This window comes from Hordeum vulgare, chromosome 3H (genome assembly GCF_904849725.1).
Source record: "Hordeum vulgare subsp. vulgare chromosome 3H, MorexV3_pseudomolecules_assembly, whole genome shotgun sequence".
In the NCBI taxonomy this organism is placed as follows: Eukaryota; Viridiplantae; Streptophyta; class Magnoliopsida; order Poales; family Poaceae; genus Hordeum; species Hordeum vulgare.
In genome coordinates this window covers 30,633,488-30,652,423 of record NC_058520.1, presented here as the reverse complement: position 1 = coordinate 30,652,423, position 18,936 = coordinate 30,633,488, and the positions used below count along the sequence as shown (strand labels likewise).

The window sequence follows — 18,936 nt, the reverse complement described above, 5'->3', positions numbered from 1 at the left end:
TGCATTATGAATGTAGTATCATATAATAGTAACATATGCAATATACTAGTATATGTTACTTCCCACTATGAGCAGCTAGAACGGCTGCCCGGGTAGTAGCTCTCCAGGCGACACCGATCAAAATGACATGGAGGACAGGGATACATATCGTCGCTCGTGATCTGACGCACGCCCAGTAATCACCATTGACATGCATCACGTGGCACGAGTTGGGAGATGAAAATGACACGCTCATCAAATCTGGGACATCCCGGTGCCGGATCTAACGGCTGAGAATGCCAAATCACTATGAGAGACATACTTGGGTGAGTTCTACTTCTTTTTAATTAGCTATTAGTGAACATGCTTGTAAACATTTCTTTTTGAGGAAAACTTTTGATATGTTGATCAATTGTCAAGATAGTAGAAAAAACGCAACAAGTAAACAAACATCCAGGTCCGTACACAATATAGCGACTACTACAAACACTAGAGTGAGTCAATGGCGTCGCGCCACCGCATCATCGCCCACCCCTCATTTGAGCAGGGCGAAGTCGTGTGGTAGTAGACAGTCGGAAAGTTGTGTGCTATGGCCACCTTAAGAACAAACACCGCTCATGAAGTGAGCTGTATATCGAAAGAATCTTCATGAGCTGTATATCGAGAGAATCAAATGTGTAGACACACGAGCAGGGATGAACGAAGACCAAATCCATATGGAACTACCAAAAACAAATACAGACTAATCCCGCCCAATTTATTGTTCTGATTTTTGCCTGGTTTTCATAATTAACTGATAAATTCTCTTCTATTTATTTAATAGATGAGGCAATTTTTACCTTTGTTTTAAAAAATAAACAAAGCATCACCGAGGCATGAATTTAATGGAAAGAATCTTATTCCATCTTGAAAAAGATGTCACCGCCTCACCTCTCTATGCAAAGATTAGACTGAAAAATACGATGACGACACAACACATGCCCCTTGGCATGCACATACGCACCAATTGTTTTTTGCGATGAATACGCACCAATTTCACACGTAACAAGCGCACATGCATGCACGCGTGACTAACTAACTACTCCCTCTGTATCAGAATATATGTCGCTGGAGTAGCTAAAGTTCAGCTACTCCAGCGACATATATTTTGGTACAGAGGGAGTAGCTGGCTATTCCCTCCGTTTTTAAATATAAATTTTGGAAAGAAGCTTTGACTGGCAGTCAACGCGCGGCGGGCAAAACACTCGCCACGGAAGTATTTTCCTGAGTTAGTCGTCGATTGTAGCGTACAGTGCAGCACGAAAGTTCCACGAAAACACTCGCCATGGTCTTTGTGTTCGCCCCCTGAACGACTGCTCGGGTAGTAGCGGTCGCTGGGCATTGGAACGGTACCCTGAAAGAGACGCGAGCTTGATGTCTGATGGCATCTCTTCTAAGGGCATGTCTAATCGATCCACCTCTCTTTCCATCTGGCGCATCTGGAAGGTTAACCTCCATTAACCTACGCTCAAGACGCAACCATCTATCCCATCGTTCTCTCGCAAGTGACCATCCGAACTGAATGTTAAGAGCAACATAACCCAACACGATACTAACAAAAACTTCTTTCCGTTATGCAATGCAATGCTGTATGAGGAAGGATACTGCAAGGCTAGTGGTGTCCCTCTCAGTCAGGTATCTTTTTTAAACCTAGTATTATGTCTGTTTCCAACCATGAATTTGCTCATGTTAGAGAATGAAGCCTTTATCTCATTAGCCCCTTCCAAAAAGGAGGATCATTGTGTTGTATCATCACTTGTGTTAGAGTTTTGGGCTGTAGGTATTTATTACGCATCAGTTGTAACCATACCTCATTGCTCTCTACAGCCAATCTGTGCAGCCGGCCATTTGCTAAGTCAGCACTTATTTTTCACTTTTAGATTTTAAATTGACAAACCACCTTGGTCCATCGAACTACACATAATGCCTCATTTGGCCGAACAACACACACATAGAAGCAAACATCTTTCCGATCAGGGCCAGCCCTGAGGGGGGGCGGCCGCCCCGGCCCCCGAAATCAAAGGGCCCCCATTTATTTGTGTTGTGTACTACTAGTAAAAAAGATTTGACCCAGTGCACGGCCTAAACAGAAGGTGGACAGGCAGCAGCAAGACGTTGATGACGCCACATGGGGAGGGGGGCAGCAAGAACTTGCCCACGAGTAGATTAGATCATGCCCGAAATTTGATCTCCTGCAAATCTTGGCCGTGGTCACCCATCGCCGGCCCTCACTCCGATCACGCCGAGAAACCGATCCTCGGGGCTGTTCTAAGATTTTTGCCGGCATCAGACGGGCCCCACGGTCATTCCCGGAGGACGTCGAACACGCCGCCACCGGGACATACCTCGTCCTAGCACCTTGCCTTCATCCTCATTCAGTACATGTGCTGCGCAACTCTCATTTCCTCTTTCTGAAAAAGGAACCCATCTCCGTGGTAATTCTTGAGGATGTTGTTTCGTACATGGTGTTGTATTAGCGATCCATTTGGATACAGAGTACATTGAAACGGCAAAAGATGATTCAAGTATTATGATTCTCAGGTTTCAGTTTTTGTATTGATTGTCTATAATTGTACACAACTTTTTTTTTGCGGGGTAATTGTACACAACTCTGGAGACATGATTGAGTAACTTTACATCTTCTATTATTAAATAGTTGCAACCCACTACTTATTTTTTTCTTCTCATGCAGCTATGCCACATCATCAAATCATGCATGTAGTCATAAGTACTTATTTTTTCCTCCATTACCTATTTTTCCTAGTTTTTGTATTGATTGTCTATAATTGTACACAACTCTTTTTTTTGCGGGGTAATTGTACACAACTCTGGGGACATGATTGAGTAACTTTACATCTTCTATTCTTAAATAGTTGCAACCCATTACTTTTTTTTCTCATGCAACTATGCCACGTCATCAAATCATGCATGTAGTCATAAGTACTTATTTTTTCCTCCATTACCTATTTTTCCTAGTTTTTGTATTGATTGTCTATAATTGTACACAACTCTTTTGTTTGCGGGGTAATTGTACACAACTCTGGGGACATGATTGAGTAACTTTACATCTTCTATTCTTAAATAGTTGCAACCCACTACTTTTTTTTCTCATGCAACTATGCCACGTCATCAAATCATGCATGTAGTCATAAGTACTTATTTTTTCCTCCATTACCTATTTTTCCTTCTCATGCAACCATGTCACAATTTCACATTATCAAGTCATACATTTAGTCATAAGTATTTTCTCATGTTATTATGACACATCATCAAGTCATGCATATGATCATAAGTTATAATGTGTGCACTAATCTACATATTGTTTCACTAATTTTGTTATGGGCATAAGTTGTTAACCTGTATGTATATACAACAGCACCGTAGTCTGTTACATCTTCAGGATTATAGGATCCACTATCCCCACGGCCTGCGTGCCTGGTAGAGCGGGAGTTGGGTCGGTCCTCCTCTGTATATAGCATGTACACTGTGTAACAAACTCGTATCAGATAATACATCATTCAACTTGGTATCAGATTCTCAGGCATTCATGACGGACCGCGATGCTTCCTCCGGCACCCTCAACTCCGCGACCTCGCCGAGCACTGCCCCCTGTACGACGCCCACTGCTGCATCCTCCTCTTCCGCCACCACTGCGGCCTCCTCATCCCCCTTCGTCTTCGGTACCACCTCCGCTCCCCTCTTCCACTCCGCATCTCCGGCACCGCCGGCTGCTCCTCGCCACCCCATCTTCTCTGACCACATCACCAACCACCTCAAGTTCATGCTTAACCCCGCCGACCACAACTATCACAAGTGGAGGACCTTCTTCCTCATGGTGCTCGTCCGCTACGGTGTCGTCTCTTACCTGGTTGAGCACCCTCCTCCACCCAACGCCACCGCCCAGTACCTTGAGCTTGACGCCCATGTCGCCATGTGGATCTACGCCACTCTCGCCGACCCCATGGTGGATCACGTCATCGGCGCCACCACCACCATCGCCCTCTAGAAGAAGATCAAAGACTACTTTCTCGCCAATCACGTTGCCCGGTTCATGGTCCTCAACCGGCAGTACCGCAATCTCAAGCAGGGCGATCTCCCTGTCTCCGACTATGTGCGTCGCATGAAGCTCATCACCGACGGCCTGGCTGACATCGATCACGCCGTTACCTAGGTCAATCTCATCACCCAGTTCCTCCACGGCCTCGACAAACGCCTCGACACGATCTGTGTCGTCCTTGGTGACCAGGTTCCGGCCCTGGACTTCGACACAGTCCTCTCTCGTGTCACTCTCGCGGAGGAGTCCATGACTCAACACGCTACTGACGAAAGCGCGTCCGTCTTCGCCCTCCCCGGCGGCGGCTCCTCGGGCAACTCCTCTGGCGGCCACCCCTCCGGCGACCGCCCCCGCGGCTCCAACCCTGGCGGCTCCTCCAGCCAGCCGCCATATACTTTAGAGCAAATATATGTAGACCTTTTTTACGCATCATTGTCATATGCTTCATATGAGTTACTGTTCCTAAAATTAAAACGAGAGCAATCCTAATTTTTTTTAGCAATTGTTTTTTATTTTTGACATCTGTTTATCATTTTTTCGCAGCACCGCACGGGGCATCATCTAGTTATACAAACAATTGCCGAATATATCTTGGTTCTGAACAATGGCCACAAACAGATGGACTATAAGCATATGATTTATGTTTCTCCCAATTGGTCCCCAATTTTTCACAATGTGTTCTGCAATGGCCACGTCTGTTGCCAGTACATAGGAGATTTATGTCTATGGAATTTAGAGGCCCATGTGTATTTTTATAGCCAAGAATTAACTTATAAAAATCTTCGTAATGGAAATAAAGTTCATGGCTGTGAAATCATGCATTTGCAAGCATCTGAACCAGATGCAACTCCGATCTTTGCACTCATGCGGAATTTTTTATTTTTCTTACTTATGCACTCTCAAGGTTCATATTGAGTCTACACTGCATACATGATTTAGCTTACCCTCTCAATATGGATCTTTTGATGCTTTATGTTTTTTCAGGATTAGTAATTGGTGGATAGATCAACCTCTTGCCCACCTAATATATGGAGTTACTTGTGTCTGCTTTCACGAGGTGTGTAAGAACCACATTTACCATCCTTCTCATATGAAACACCGGAGTAACATATTTCTTGCGGTGAGTAACTTAAGTTTTCTAGCAAATTGAGTATTCTATATATAGTTGTTAAATAGTCCCTCCGTTCTAAAATAAGTGACTTGAAAATGACTTAATTTTGTACTAACTTTAGTACAAAGTTGAATCATTTTTAAGTCACTTATTTTAAGACGGAGGAAGTATAATTTAACCATGCTCATTATTGTTTTAATATTATATTGAGGGCTCCGGGCTCTAGTTTCGCTCCGGGGCCCCGAAATCTCAAGACCGGCTCTGTTTTCGATAAACGGTCACAAAATAATATACATAAAATACTAATTACATCAAGTTCCTGCAACAACATGATATAAGATCTAGTCAAGACTTCAAGAATGCACACATCCAAATAATTAAAAGAAATAGTATAACATTGATCAACTGTACAAGACGTAACATCGACCATCTCTTGGTAAACAATGAACTGATGATTGTCCGGCACTCGTCTTTACTTAATCCAACCACTTTAAGGTCGCAAATATTACATCAAACAATCTCCCAAAAGTCCATTCAACAATAGAACAATGAAGCACATCGCCATGACACGACCAATTGAGCTTGGGCCTTGGGTTTCCGCCCGGCGTATCGCAGTTTCTTCTACTACAGTATTATGTACTCCCTCCATTTTTAAATATAAATCTTTTAAGAGATTTGACTAGTGGTCTACATATGTAGTCCACTAGTGAAATCTCTAGAAAGAATTATATTTAGGTATTATGTACGTATGTGTCAAATTCACCTTAGAGAAAATCTACGCGCCAAATTTTTACTAGAAAATTTGCCACACCGACCAAATATATGCATGCAGAGTCAGATGGAATAAATGCCCCCAAACTGATGTTGGTCCTGGACGCTGGTGCCGGAAGAAGCAACGAAGCTTCCTCGCATCTACTAGTACGTCAGAAGGAAGCGGATCGGGCGGAAGCAAAGACCCGCCTGTCAAGATCCGTGCCGCTGGACATCCTCTCTAGCTATCGCCGGCGCTCCGTCCTTGACCGCGGCGTCGGCCTCCCCCGCCACGTCGATGCGCACCTCGGGATGTGCCTCGGCGTCGTCCGGCGCCTCGACGTCGGCGCGGCACAGGGGGCACGTGGAGTTGTCCCGGAACCAGGCGTCGATGCACTCGACGTGGAACCGGTGTCCGCACCGCGGCAGCGCGCGCGCCTGCTCGCCGTGCTCGAACTCGGCGAGGCAGACCGCGCAGTCTCCGGTGCCCACGTCCGCGGTGACCACGGGGAGCGCGCGGAGCACCGCCGGGTCGAGCCCCCGCGGCGAGGGCGCCTCGCCAACGCCGGAGATGGCCGGGCTGCGGCGTAGTTGGCGGCGACGGTCTTGCGCGCGCCGGCGCCGGCCGCTGTTGTACAGGTGCAGCGCGATGAGGGCCAGGAGGACGCCCGCGAACGCCCCGGCCGCGGCGAACAGGAGCTTGCCGACCGTGGTGTAGCTGGACGGAGCCTCCACCATCACAGCCGGACCGGTGTTGGGCTTGGGCACCTCTGCTGGCCACATCTTGGGTTGATTTGGGTCCACGCAGGCTAGCCTGTGGCATGGGATCCGCCGGTCGTCCTTGGCGGTGGTGTCGCTGTGGTGCGCGCCCATGGCCACGGCACGTACTAGATCGTACGTAGCTGCAGTGCTGCACACCCAACAAAACAAAAAGAAAGACCGTAGCTTAGCTCCTCCACTCGTTTAGGACTTGGTGTGCGTGTGTGTTGGTGCAGTTCCTTATAAATATAAAATATGACGAAACGGTCCTCGCTGATGCCGGGAGAGAAGACGTTGAATCCAGGGGTATTTCTGAGGTTTTGATTGATTGATTCTGGCGGGTCATGGGGGGCACGCCGGCCGGCTGGGAAGACCGACTTCGGAGCATGCACACGAATTCCACGATTGAGAGCGACCATGAGACTAGACTGAGAACGGGAGGCAACGCGGCAGCCGTCTGCCGATCGAGTTGGTCGTGAATTGTACGAGACGGACCAGCACGAAGGTTCCGCGAAAACACTCGACCGCTAGCTCCGTACGTGCGTTGGCCCCCTGGAACGGCTGGCTGCCCGGGTAGGGTAGTAGCAGTCGCTGGGCCTTGGGACCCTGTCAGAGATGCGAACTTGTAAGGGGAACGTTCTTGGGAACAGCAGTAGGTAGGCCTTTCCATGGCAGTCCCTCTCTGACTCCGATCCCGTGCTGCTCCCGGGGGAGTGAGTGGCCAGTAAAACCCTAGCCGCCGCAGCTAGCGACCCTCGCCGGCGCCCTTCCTCTGCGCCCTTCCTCGGCGCCGGCTTGCGTCGTGGGCGGCGGGCACACCCTCAAAGTGATGTGAGGGTTTTTCACGGTGTCTTTGAGGAAGGGTGGATGTCGATGACGAAATTATTCCCGTCGGCTAGGCTCACACGACTGGATGGATGATCTCCTACGAGGCTTAGTCGGTTGGATCAATACGCAAAGACTTACTGCAAGTTTATTCAACTCCTCCTAACCCTAAGCCGCCGTCGCCACTTTTCCTACCTCGGCCTTGGTTCCCCTTCTCTTCCTCGTTCGGCGACCTCGGCGATGGCAAGAGGAGTGGCACCAGTAGAAAAGAGGCTTTTAGTCCCGGTTACCAACGCCTTTTAGTCTCGATTTTTTCAATCGGGACTATCAATTGGAAGTAAAAGTACTCCAACCTAAAAAAAAATAATGACTCTCACCAATGTAATTCAAGAAATTCAAACTTAAGACCTCATGTGTATTGTCCTGCGCAGTTTATCATCCCACCTAAACAAAACATGTTACTTGGGATGGGATGCTTTTCTTTTGAACTAGCCTATGAAGGACATTTAGTCTGGGTTGGTGTTATCAACCAGGACTAACGGGCCCTTTAGTTCGGGTTGGCAACCGGGACTTATAAAGGTAGATTCTTTAGTCCGGGTTAGTGTTATCAACCAGGACTAAAGGGTCACCAACCGGGACTAAAGGTTCCACACCAAACGTAACTAAAGATGGCAGTGTTTCCCGTCCGCTCCTAGCCATTCGAAACGTGACTAATGCTTGCATAGTCTCGGTTCATAAAACGGCCGGGACTATTGCTCAATCGGGGCTAGGACGAAAGCCATGTTTTCTACTAGTGTGGGGACCCATCATCTTGCTTTTTTAGGGTTTTGTTTTCTCTAGTAACATCGACGAGGTGGTGGGTGGCGATGATGGCGTTTTGGAATAAGGTCTCTCCAATCTCTCCCTACCTGGACGGCGTTCGATCCGGCACCGGCGAAGGAATGGTGAGAGTTGGTGTCCCCAGATCTGCTGGATTCCTTCGTATCTTGGCAGTTCGTGTGTCTTTTAAGAAGAGCTTTTCGTTGGCGTTTGGGGTGGCGACTTGAACATCTTCTTCTTTGTTGTTATGTGGTTTAACCCGATTTCTTCAACCCTCTGAACTGATGGTGATGGATTACAAGCCTATTCTGTTTGGGGTGATGCTCCAACCGATGTTGCTTCAACGATTTTTAGATCTCGTCTCAAGGGACGAGTGGCGATTGCAATCTTCAAAACCTTGTATGATGAGGACGTTTGCAGGTGACGCTTTTTTTTTGTTGGTTCAGTATATTTTTCAATCTTTGATGGGTGAAGTCTGAGAAAAACCTCAAACTCATACACTTTGTCGAAATTGAACCCTAACCTTCTAATCCCTGAAATCGATACCCTATACTCATCAATCCCGGTCAAGATCAACCCCAAATCTGTTTGGCGCAAAGGAAAAATAGTATTCCGACCAGAACTAGAGGCTATTCTCACTATCCTCATCAATCCATGTTTGGACGCAGAGGACGACAGCCTCGGATGCGTGGTACCTGCTGATCGAGCTCAGCTCGGCACCAACGACGAGTGGCAATGACACGGCTATGCCAACCCGTAGTTTTCGAGCAGCGCCTTGTCGGACCCGTCGAGCATCCTCTTTCACACGACTACTTACTGATTGGAGGTTGCAAGTTCATGCCTTGAGTAGCAGAATCGATCACTTAAGCCGTTCTAAGTACACAAGTACGTATGACCATGTTGCAGCAGGCTCTTGCATTGCATCGTAAACTCACCAACAACCGGATGGAAAGTGGGTGCATGTACAGTGCATGCTTGCTTGTGAAGACTCAGACATGAGAGACACCGCCTTGTACGTCGTGCTGCGGCCGTCCTTGCCGAACATTTCCGCGGACTCACGCAGCAGTTCGTCCCGGCTTGAACCGCTTCAGGACGAGGTCCTCCAGAAAACCATCTATCCTCTTCACTCTTCCTTATTATACTCTAATAATTACTCCCTCCGTTCCTAAATATAAGACCTTTTAAAGATTATATTATAACTACATACGGATGTACATAGACATATTTTAGAGTATAGATTCACTCATTTTGCTCCGTATGTAGTCTTCTAGTGAAATCCCTAAAAGGTCTTATATTTTGAAACGGAGGGAGTATATCACAAGCTTGCCTCCTCGATCCCCAACTTGGACATTTGCTCCTCGCGTAGCCACTAACATTATGTCGAACAGTTAGTGTGCGCGGACTTCCGTGCAGTTCACCTCGCCTCCGAGCGCGTGACTCTCATTTCCCATAACGTATCAATGGATGAGCTCCAATCACTCTCTCTTCCCCCTATTTCTTCCTCCAACTCTCGCTCTAGGCCGCTGCTCTCCCCCAGTGCACGCCATGCCAAACGCATGCATGCTGCTCACCGTGCTCCCATGCATGGAAGGCGCGAACGACAACAAGACAAGCTCCCATGTGCGGTTCTCTCTCCCTTCCAATCGCTCCGCTGCCTAAACCTCACCGTTTTGAACAACACCGCAATTCTTGGCGAGAGAGATAAAAAATACAGAAAGAAGATGGGCATGACATGCGGACCCATTGCGTCAGTGAGAGTAGAGAGTGATCTCAGCCGGGATCGTCATTTTCCTAGCGTGACAAACTTGTTCAGACAGGGTTTAGGGTTGGGATAGACCGGGATCAGGAAGTAGAGGGTGTCGATTTCAGGGATTTAAAGGTCAGGGTTTGACTTTGACGAGCCATATGAATTGAAGGTTTAAAACAGACTTCACTCATCTTTTTTATGGACTCTACGTCCAATCAGATTTAAGATTCCCTTTAGATGTCTTATTAATAAAAAAAAATACGCAAGGACTTGGTTGGACGTACACGAGGGGGCTCACCTGGCTGGCGTAAGAGTGCATTCAAGACCGACACTGCTCCACAATAAAGTACTGTAGGCGTTTCCATTAAGTGAGAGTTTTTAGTGCACAATTAATAGGAAGTTACCACTCGGAATTAACTATTTTATACTACTAGTACTAGCACAACGATCGTTGTAACTTTACGGCATGGCACATTCTATATAAGCCTATCTGGAGCGAGTGAGTTTTGATGGACGAAGGCATTGTACTCCCTCCATCACAGTATATTGAGCGTATTTCTAAAACAATAATTTTTCATAATTAAAATGAAGGAAAAATCTATCTAGCGGTGTGCGCATAGATGTGGTCCGATGCGGCGGCATGAGACGCGCATTCTGTTGTCTATCGGAGGCGTAGGTGGACAGTAGTTAGTAGGTGCCCATTTTTTATAGACATCTTAATTAATCCTGACACAAGCATGTACTAGCATGCATGCATGGTCTATTTTTTTTTGCTTTTAGCTTAATGCATGCATGGTATACTGTGATACATGAAGTACTATACGCACAAGCTTGTAGCATGCATGTATGCACGGTGTACCTTTTTATATGTCACAACATATAGCATGCATGCTTGGTATACTTTTCTTCGCTACATGAAATACTCGTGGTAACGAGGTGATGAGGGTGCAGAACGTTATGAAATAACTGGTCACTAGTTATTATTTAAGTGATAAACGTTGCAAAATAATACGACAACTATAGTGTTTATAACAACTGACAAGCTTACATGAGATTTGATTAGAATTGAACTGATCGACACAACAAAACACTACCACAACTAAGTTCCAAAACAATCGAATGTCCTTTTATCACGACACAACATAACAATCAAGGGTAGAATTTAATAGATAAATACAACAAACACCGTGACAACTATTTTTTTACAATGATTGACAAGTTGTATGAGACAATATGAAAACGAGGTAGGATTAAAATGACAAGCACAAAAAATATATGTGGCAACTGTGATTTTATAAACACCTACAAGCTTTAGGAGACCACATGACAACTTGGTAGAATTAAAATGACAAGCACATCAAAACATTTTGGGAACTGCATTTATAAGCACCGACAATTTTTGTACGAAACAACATTAAAAAAATGACAAATAAGTTATTTTTATTGGGCAAGTAAGTGATTAATAATATAGCAAGTGAGTGGAACAATGTGGAAATTACGAACGGAAAAAAAAAGTTTGTCAAAACATGTCGATATGGGATCTAGTTTCGAAGATCTTGTCGCGACAAAGCCAACGGTGAAAACAGATAAGCGATTGAATTAATGGTTTTAAAGATAAAACTTTTTGAATTTTAAGCATTAGAGAGAATCTTGACAACCTCATCATCGCATGCATGCATGATGCATAGAGTGAAAATTAAGTCATATTTTATACTCGCTGGTGATTCTTGTCTATTTAGGTGCATGTGCATGCAGTCTTCACTCCTCTTTGCATTTTGCCGCCGGGAGCACCATTATGCGGCCGCTGCGTAGTTGATTCCTAGAAGGAAATAAGGCGCATGACATTAATTAGCCTATTAATTGGGGTGTTTTGGAAACCGTCTCCATCAATACATGCGAGGAAGTCGCTCCTTTAGTGGACGGGGTACTAATGCGTCGGTTTTGCGATTAATTAGTCGCTTATATGGCTCGTTGGCTCGGTTTTTTCTACCAATAAAAAATCATCTTGGTCCCAGAGTCCTATGAGATACGCCCAATATACTGTGATGGAGGGAGTAGGACTTTATTTTGGAAGATTCAAAAATGATATTTCTATGTTTCAAAAAAATCTAAAAATAAATATGTAAAAGCTTATACATATTTACAGTGGATCTGTAAAATTTCGTTCAAAAAAAATTCTTTTCGCAAGCTGCACAAAAATAACAAAATTCTGGCCCAAAAACAACAAAAAAGGGTCCATTTTCATTTGTGCTTTTGTTTTTTATGTATATGCCACATATGAAAGTATATTGTTATAAATTTTTACCTCGACGTGTTATATATGCATTTGTGTATGTACAATTATTTTTGAAATTTTTTGTGATCTGGAAATATGTTTTTTTTTTTAAATCCTCCTTGAAGCCCGGGCTCCATTTGCACTTTTCGTATTGGGGCACTTTGTTGGGGGGAACTTCCCTTTCTCTCACTCATTCGCATACTTGTAATCCGTATACACAACTGTACCCAAGTAGACACATAAAGATTTGGACCATTACGTCCACCATTGAGCGACCTTATTCTGTATAATCTGTTGTCTTACCCATTTGCGTCTTGGTAGAACAAGCTTCTTTCATACACCTTTATTAATGTCAGATTTATAACCAGGAGAGTTGACGTCCATCATGGATTGGGCATCTATCGATGGCGGAGGTGTTTTTTCCTTCTTCATCGACCTTCGGCATCCCTGTTGTAATATACCGTACGTTGTTCACATCACAACACACTCAACCACCATAGAAAAAGCTACGTGAGTCCATCTACTCGTAGCCCGACATCAGTCTTCAAGTCTAGGTAGGCGTCTTCACCATAGGAAGCACCCACATCTACGACTGCAACCAATGCCTGATGGACTGGAGAAACACGACTCCAACACTGCACACGGCCGCCACTGAGCCAGCCCGAGTCCTCGGTCAGGCAAGCTCACACGACATCATACTCGTGATCATCGGCGTCGATCCATGCATCGACGCCACGCTGACACGATCACCACCACCGATCACCATGTCTGTGAGGAGAGCATGAACACCACCCGCGAGCATACCCAGGGTCAAGCCTGGCCTCGCCTACCCAAAGCACATGCTTTGAACCGCCCCGGGCCCTGACCTAGTCCGTCCGAGCATGAACCCTAGATATGAACCGTTATCCGGCACACATTCAGGAGAAGAAGGTTAATCTTATGAATCCAAATCCCACCCCTCTAAAAATCCAAGGTAGGAGGAAAACGAAGCGTGTTAATAGGGCGAAAAAACACTCAAAAGAATGTGTTGCCGTGAGGAATCGAACACACGTTGTTCATATACAGTGCACATAGCCAAACCAATAGAACCACTAGCAGCTATGGGTAGTTACAACGCTGAATATTTAAGAACAACGGTACATAACCATTTATTACACATACATTTAAAAAATAAGATTCCATCTGAAACAATAATGTCAACGAAAATTGAAAGTTACCTGATTTAAAAAATAATCACAAAATATAAAAAGTTTTATATATTCAAAAAAGTTCACGGATTAGAAAAAAATTCAATGATTCTTTTAAAAAAATTCACAATATTTGCAAAAAGACATTGATTATCAAAACAAAAGTTCATCAATTTTCAAAAATTGGGAACAATTCATTGATTTTGAGATGATTTTGAAAAAAGTTCATCAAATTTGAAAATTAGTTCGCTGATTTTGGAAAAAGTTCCTTAAAATTAAAAATTAGTTCACTGATTTTGAAAAAAAATCGTCAAATTTGAAAATTAGTTAACTGATTTTTGAAAAAGTTCCACAAATTTGAAAATTAGTTCACTGATTTTGAAAAAAGTTTATCAAATTTGAAAATTAGTTGGCTGATTTTGAATAAAAGTTTGTCAAATTTGAAAATTAGTTCACTCATTTTGAAAAAGTTCATCAAATTTGAAAATTAGTTCACTGATTTTTTTTAAAGTTCGTCAATTTTGAAAATTAGTTCACTCATTGTGAAAATAGTTCCCAGATATAGAAAAAAGGTTCATTAAAATTGAAAAAAATCATGGAATTTGAAAAAAGGTTCATTAAAATTGAAAATAAGTTCATTGATTTGAAAAAAAAACATCAATTTGAAAATAAGTTCATCGATTTGGAAAAAAGTTCATCAAGTTTCATGAAAACTCCATCAAAATAAAAAATTCAGCTATTTAAAACGAAAAGTTCACGTATTGCAAACAATTAAAGGAACTAAGATGAAAAGAAAGAAAAAATAGAAAACGAAAACCAAAAAAAGAAAAGGAAAAAGGGAAAAGGGAAAAGAAGTAATAAAAGAGAGAACAAGTTCATTTTTAACGAATCCCGTGTGAGTGGTGTGGTGGTTGCATGAGGTAATTTGGCAAGGTTGGTTGCCGGTTCAATCAGCGCCACATAAATAGCAAAAGCCTGTTCAGAACGCAGCCACAGCACGCACGATCGAGTTTGTTTGTTTCCTGATTCTTCTCGTCTTCCCTTATCGGTCATCACGGAATCTCCTCGTCAAGTCGCTACTGGCACTCATTTTAGATTGTACCCTTAATGTGAGTCATCAAGAACAAATGACTCTCATTGTGAGATGTGTAAACATGTCAAGTACCAGCACAAAAATAGAGGAATTTTTTCTGGAGTTCTTGAAGGTGGATGATACATTGGGACTTGGACTTTATAATGTGTTAATAGACTCACTTGAACTGTTGGTCTGAATGTTAAAGATGTCCATGGACAAGGATATGACAATGGTTCGAACATGAAGGAAAAAAACAAGGGGTACAAAGCAGATTGCTTGCAACTAATCCAAGAGCATTGTACATGTCGTGTGCTGGCCATAGCGTGAATCTTACACTTAGTGATATGGCAAAATCTTGCGGTAAAGCTATTGCTTTTTTGGTGTTGTAGAAAGAATTTACATAATGTTTTCAAGGTCTACTAAAAGATGGCAGCTATTGCTTGATCATGTTCCAAAAATGACAATTAAGTCTTTCTGTAACACTCGATGGGAGAGTCGAACAAAGAGTATTCATGCTATCAAATATCAAGCACTCGAGTTAAGAAAAGATTTACTGGAATTGAAGGGGAATTCTACTGATGACGCTAAGACTAAGAGCGACGCAAAATCTTTGGCGAGTGCACTTGAGCAATTTGAATTCTTACTTGGCATGGTCATCTGGCATGACATTTCGTGAGATCTATTGCAATCAACATGGCTGTAAAAACTTTATTTCCTGTAAAGCGGCGTATTACTAGAAAAAGGCAATTTGATGAAATTAATGGCAATGAAGAAAATGACCAGAATCAAGAAGCACAAGAAACTGAGGTGGAATCATTTAGAGTTAAATACTTTCTGGTGATGATTGATGTTGCAATTGCTTCCTTGACTAATAGATTTGAGGAACTGAAGTCATTTGGGAGCATATTTGCATTCCTATTCAACTCAAAAGAATTCAAGTTGTTGGGTGATAATGAACTAAGAAGATGTTGCACTAATTTTGTCAACACTTCCACTCATCGTAAGTGAGTAGATGTTGGTTTGGATAATTTTGTTTCTGAAATAAAAGTATTGCAGATGGCATTGCCAAACACACTTATGTCAGTGGGTCGGATATTTGAGTTTATTAGAGCTGCAGATTGCCATCCGAATGTATAAATTGCTTATCGAATCCTCTTGACTGTACATGTCACTGTTGCATCAGCTGAAAGAAGTTTCTCAAAACTGAAGTTACTGAAAAATCATTTGAGATCAACAATGCCCCAAGAAAGAGTGAATGGTTTGGCCATGTGCTGCACTCGGAAGAATATGTTGGACAGTATCGATCTTGACAGTGTCATTGATGATTTTGCATCAAAAAATGCACGGAAGTCCCGTTTCAGATGATTACTAGAGGTTTGCTAGCATGTTATTTCTATACTATTTGTGCGTTGTAGGCTTGTACCTTATATTATACATGATTTGGAACAAAAGGAGGAAAAAATATCAGATATTTGATTATTATGAAAAAATTATCATTTGTTATGACTTTATAATATACGTATCTATTCATATATGGATCGACTTTTTTCTCCATTGGGCCCATTGGTTAAGTTCGCCCCGGGGCCTTCGAAATCCTTGAGCTGGCCCTGGGCACCAATTGTTGTTGGTGGGCTCACTAGATGGGCGCCACAGGGCTCAATGAGTATTATAAGTTGGAATTGTCGTGGAGTTGGCAAACCTCGACAGTTCAAGAGCTTCGTGATATCACGAGGCGATTTTTCCCCTAAAGTATGGTAGAAACTCTAGGGTTCAACAATAGAGGGATCTAGAGTCGAAAATATGGTAGAAACTCTAGGGTTCAACAATAGTTTCGTTGTTGGTAGTTCAGGAAGGAGTGGTGGCCTCGGTGTATTCTCGCGAGATTCAATAAAAGCTAAAGTTATTGGTTACTCATGGTATCACATTGATATGGAAGTTGAGGACTTGACGGTCTCTCCCTTCCGCATCACCTTTGTGTATGGCGAGGCTCGGGTTCCCGAGAGGGACGAAACCTGGGACATGCTGAGAGGAATAGTGTCGGCTAGCTCGCTACCGTGGATAGCAATGGTCGATTTCAATGAAGTACTTCACAATAACGAACATGATGGAGTTGGCAACCGCAGACAGACACAGATGGACGCGTTTAGAGATGCCCTGGATACCTGCGGTCTTTCAAACATAGGGTATGAGAAGAAGGTTGCGGGAGGGACATTCACTCGTGTCAGGCTGGACAGATGTGTAGCCTCGGCAGATTGGATCCTTGCTTTTCCACAAGCAAAATTGCGCCATGAAACGGCTGCTTCCTCGGATCATGCACCGTTGCTGCTCCGTCTGAGTGCCGAGCGTGCGGGGATAGTGGGCCCTCGGCCATCCAAATATGAAGTGATATGGGACACACATGAAAACTTGGCGACCACGGTGGCGCGAAGCTGGGGGCGCCAACGAGGAGGGACAGTCCAAGGGATAAAATAAAAATAGGGATCGCTCTCTGAAGATCTTGCTATTTGGGATCGCACAGTATTTGGTAATGTCAGGCGTGAGATTCGTAGCTTACAGAACCAGCTGGCGTTGTTGCGGGCGATCCCAAGGAGAACAGAGCCCTGTGGAGCGGAAGTTAAAATTTGTGACGGGTTGGTCGAGCTGTTTAACAGAGAAGAAATTATGTGGTGTCAAAGGGCTCGGATTGAGTGGTTAACACACGGCGATAATAACACATACTTCTTCCATTTAAGGGCGAGAAGAAGAAAGAAAAAGAACTGTATCAACTCGTTAGCTCTCCCTCATGGGAGGGTTACAGAGGATGTAGCAGATATTGAAGAACATGTTACAAACTTTTACAGTACCTTGTTCTCTTCGTAGGGGGTTCATGATATGAACCGCGTGTTAGACTCAGTTCCTCAAAAGGTTACCCCGGCTATGAATCAGATCCTCGAGGCTGGCTACTCTACGGACGAAATTAAATTGGCACTCTTTCACATGTTTCCCTCTAAAGCACCCGGCCCTGATGGTTTTCCAACTCATTTTCTCCAGCGGCATTGGGATGTTTGTGGGAGAGAGGTATCTCACATCGTCCTTTGCATTATCAACGGAAGAGAATCGGCAGAATGCATCAATGACACAATTCTTGTTCTGATTCCAAAGGTAAAGAACCCCAACTCGCTGACACAGTTTAGGCCTATCTCCCTTTGCAATGTTCTGTACAAGATAGCATCAAAGGTCATCTCTAATAGGCTGAAATTGGTACTTCCTAACATCATCTCTGAAGAACAACCGGCTTTTGTTCCGGGTATACTTATCACTGATAATATTATTACTGCCTACGAGTGTCTCCACTTTATGAAACACAACAAATCAAAGAGGAATAGCCACTGCGCACTTAAACTTGACATGATGAAGGCTTATGATAGTGTTGAGTGGGACTATCTCCAAGGGATCATGCTGAAACTGGGGTTCACCAAATGATGAGTGAGCATTGTCATGGGTATGGTTGTTCGGTGAAATTTTCAGTCCTATTCAATGGAAGGAAGTTGGATGAATTTACACCTTCTCGTGGAATTCGACAGGAAGACCCAATCTCCCCATACCTATTCTTGACAGCACCAGAGGGCCTTTCGTGCCTCCTAAAATCTATTGATGTGTCATCCAATCTGGGATTGGATACAAGTGGCAGCCTCGGCACCACCTGTGAATCACTTATTATTCGTCGATGACAACTTCTATTTTTTAAGGCTGGTGCGGATGGGGCAAATGAGGTTCATCAACTGTTGAACACGTACTGTCAAGCTTCGGGAGAGAGGATTAATCATGATAAGTCGTCAATTTTTTCAACAAGAAGCGCCCTGAGAGCACTAAACTTGAGGTAAAGGCTCTGCTACAAGTTCCAAATGAAACCTTAAATGCAAAATACCTTGGGATGCCGTCTGATGTGGGCTCTTCCAAGAATGGTGTGTTCAAGTACTTGAAGGATTATCTGTGGAGCAAAGTCCAAGGCTCGATTGAAAAGTCCATGTCTTCAGCTAGAAAGGAGGTTTTAGTTAAATCCGTGGCCCAAGTTGTGCCAATTTTTTCGATGTCCTCCTTCAAGCTGCCTAGAGGACTATGTGAACATTTGGATATGCTCATCCGAAAATTTTGGTGGGGAAGCAAAGATCGTAAGTGTAAGCCTAATTGGTTCTCTTGGGAAGTGATGACACAACCAAAGAGCATGGGGGGTTTGGGCTTTAAGGATTTTGAATTGTTCAATTTGGCTCTCTTAGCTAAACAATCCTGGAGGATCCTACAACACCCTAAGTCGCTTAGTGCTCAAATACTCAAAA

At 43.9% G+C, this 18,936-nt stretch overlaps 1 pseudogene; it reads right to left on the bottom strand.

Annotated features, from left to right (window-relative positions):
- Positions 1–5,877: 5,877 nt before the first annotated feature.
- Positions 5,878–6,973, bottom strand: LOC123439410 (annotated as a pseudogene).
- Positions 6,974–18,936: the final 11,963 nt, after the last annotated feature.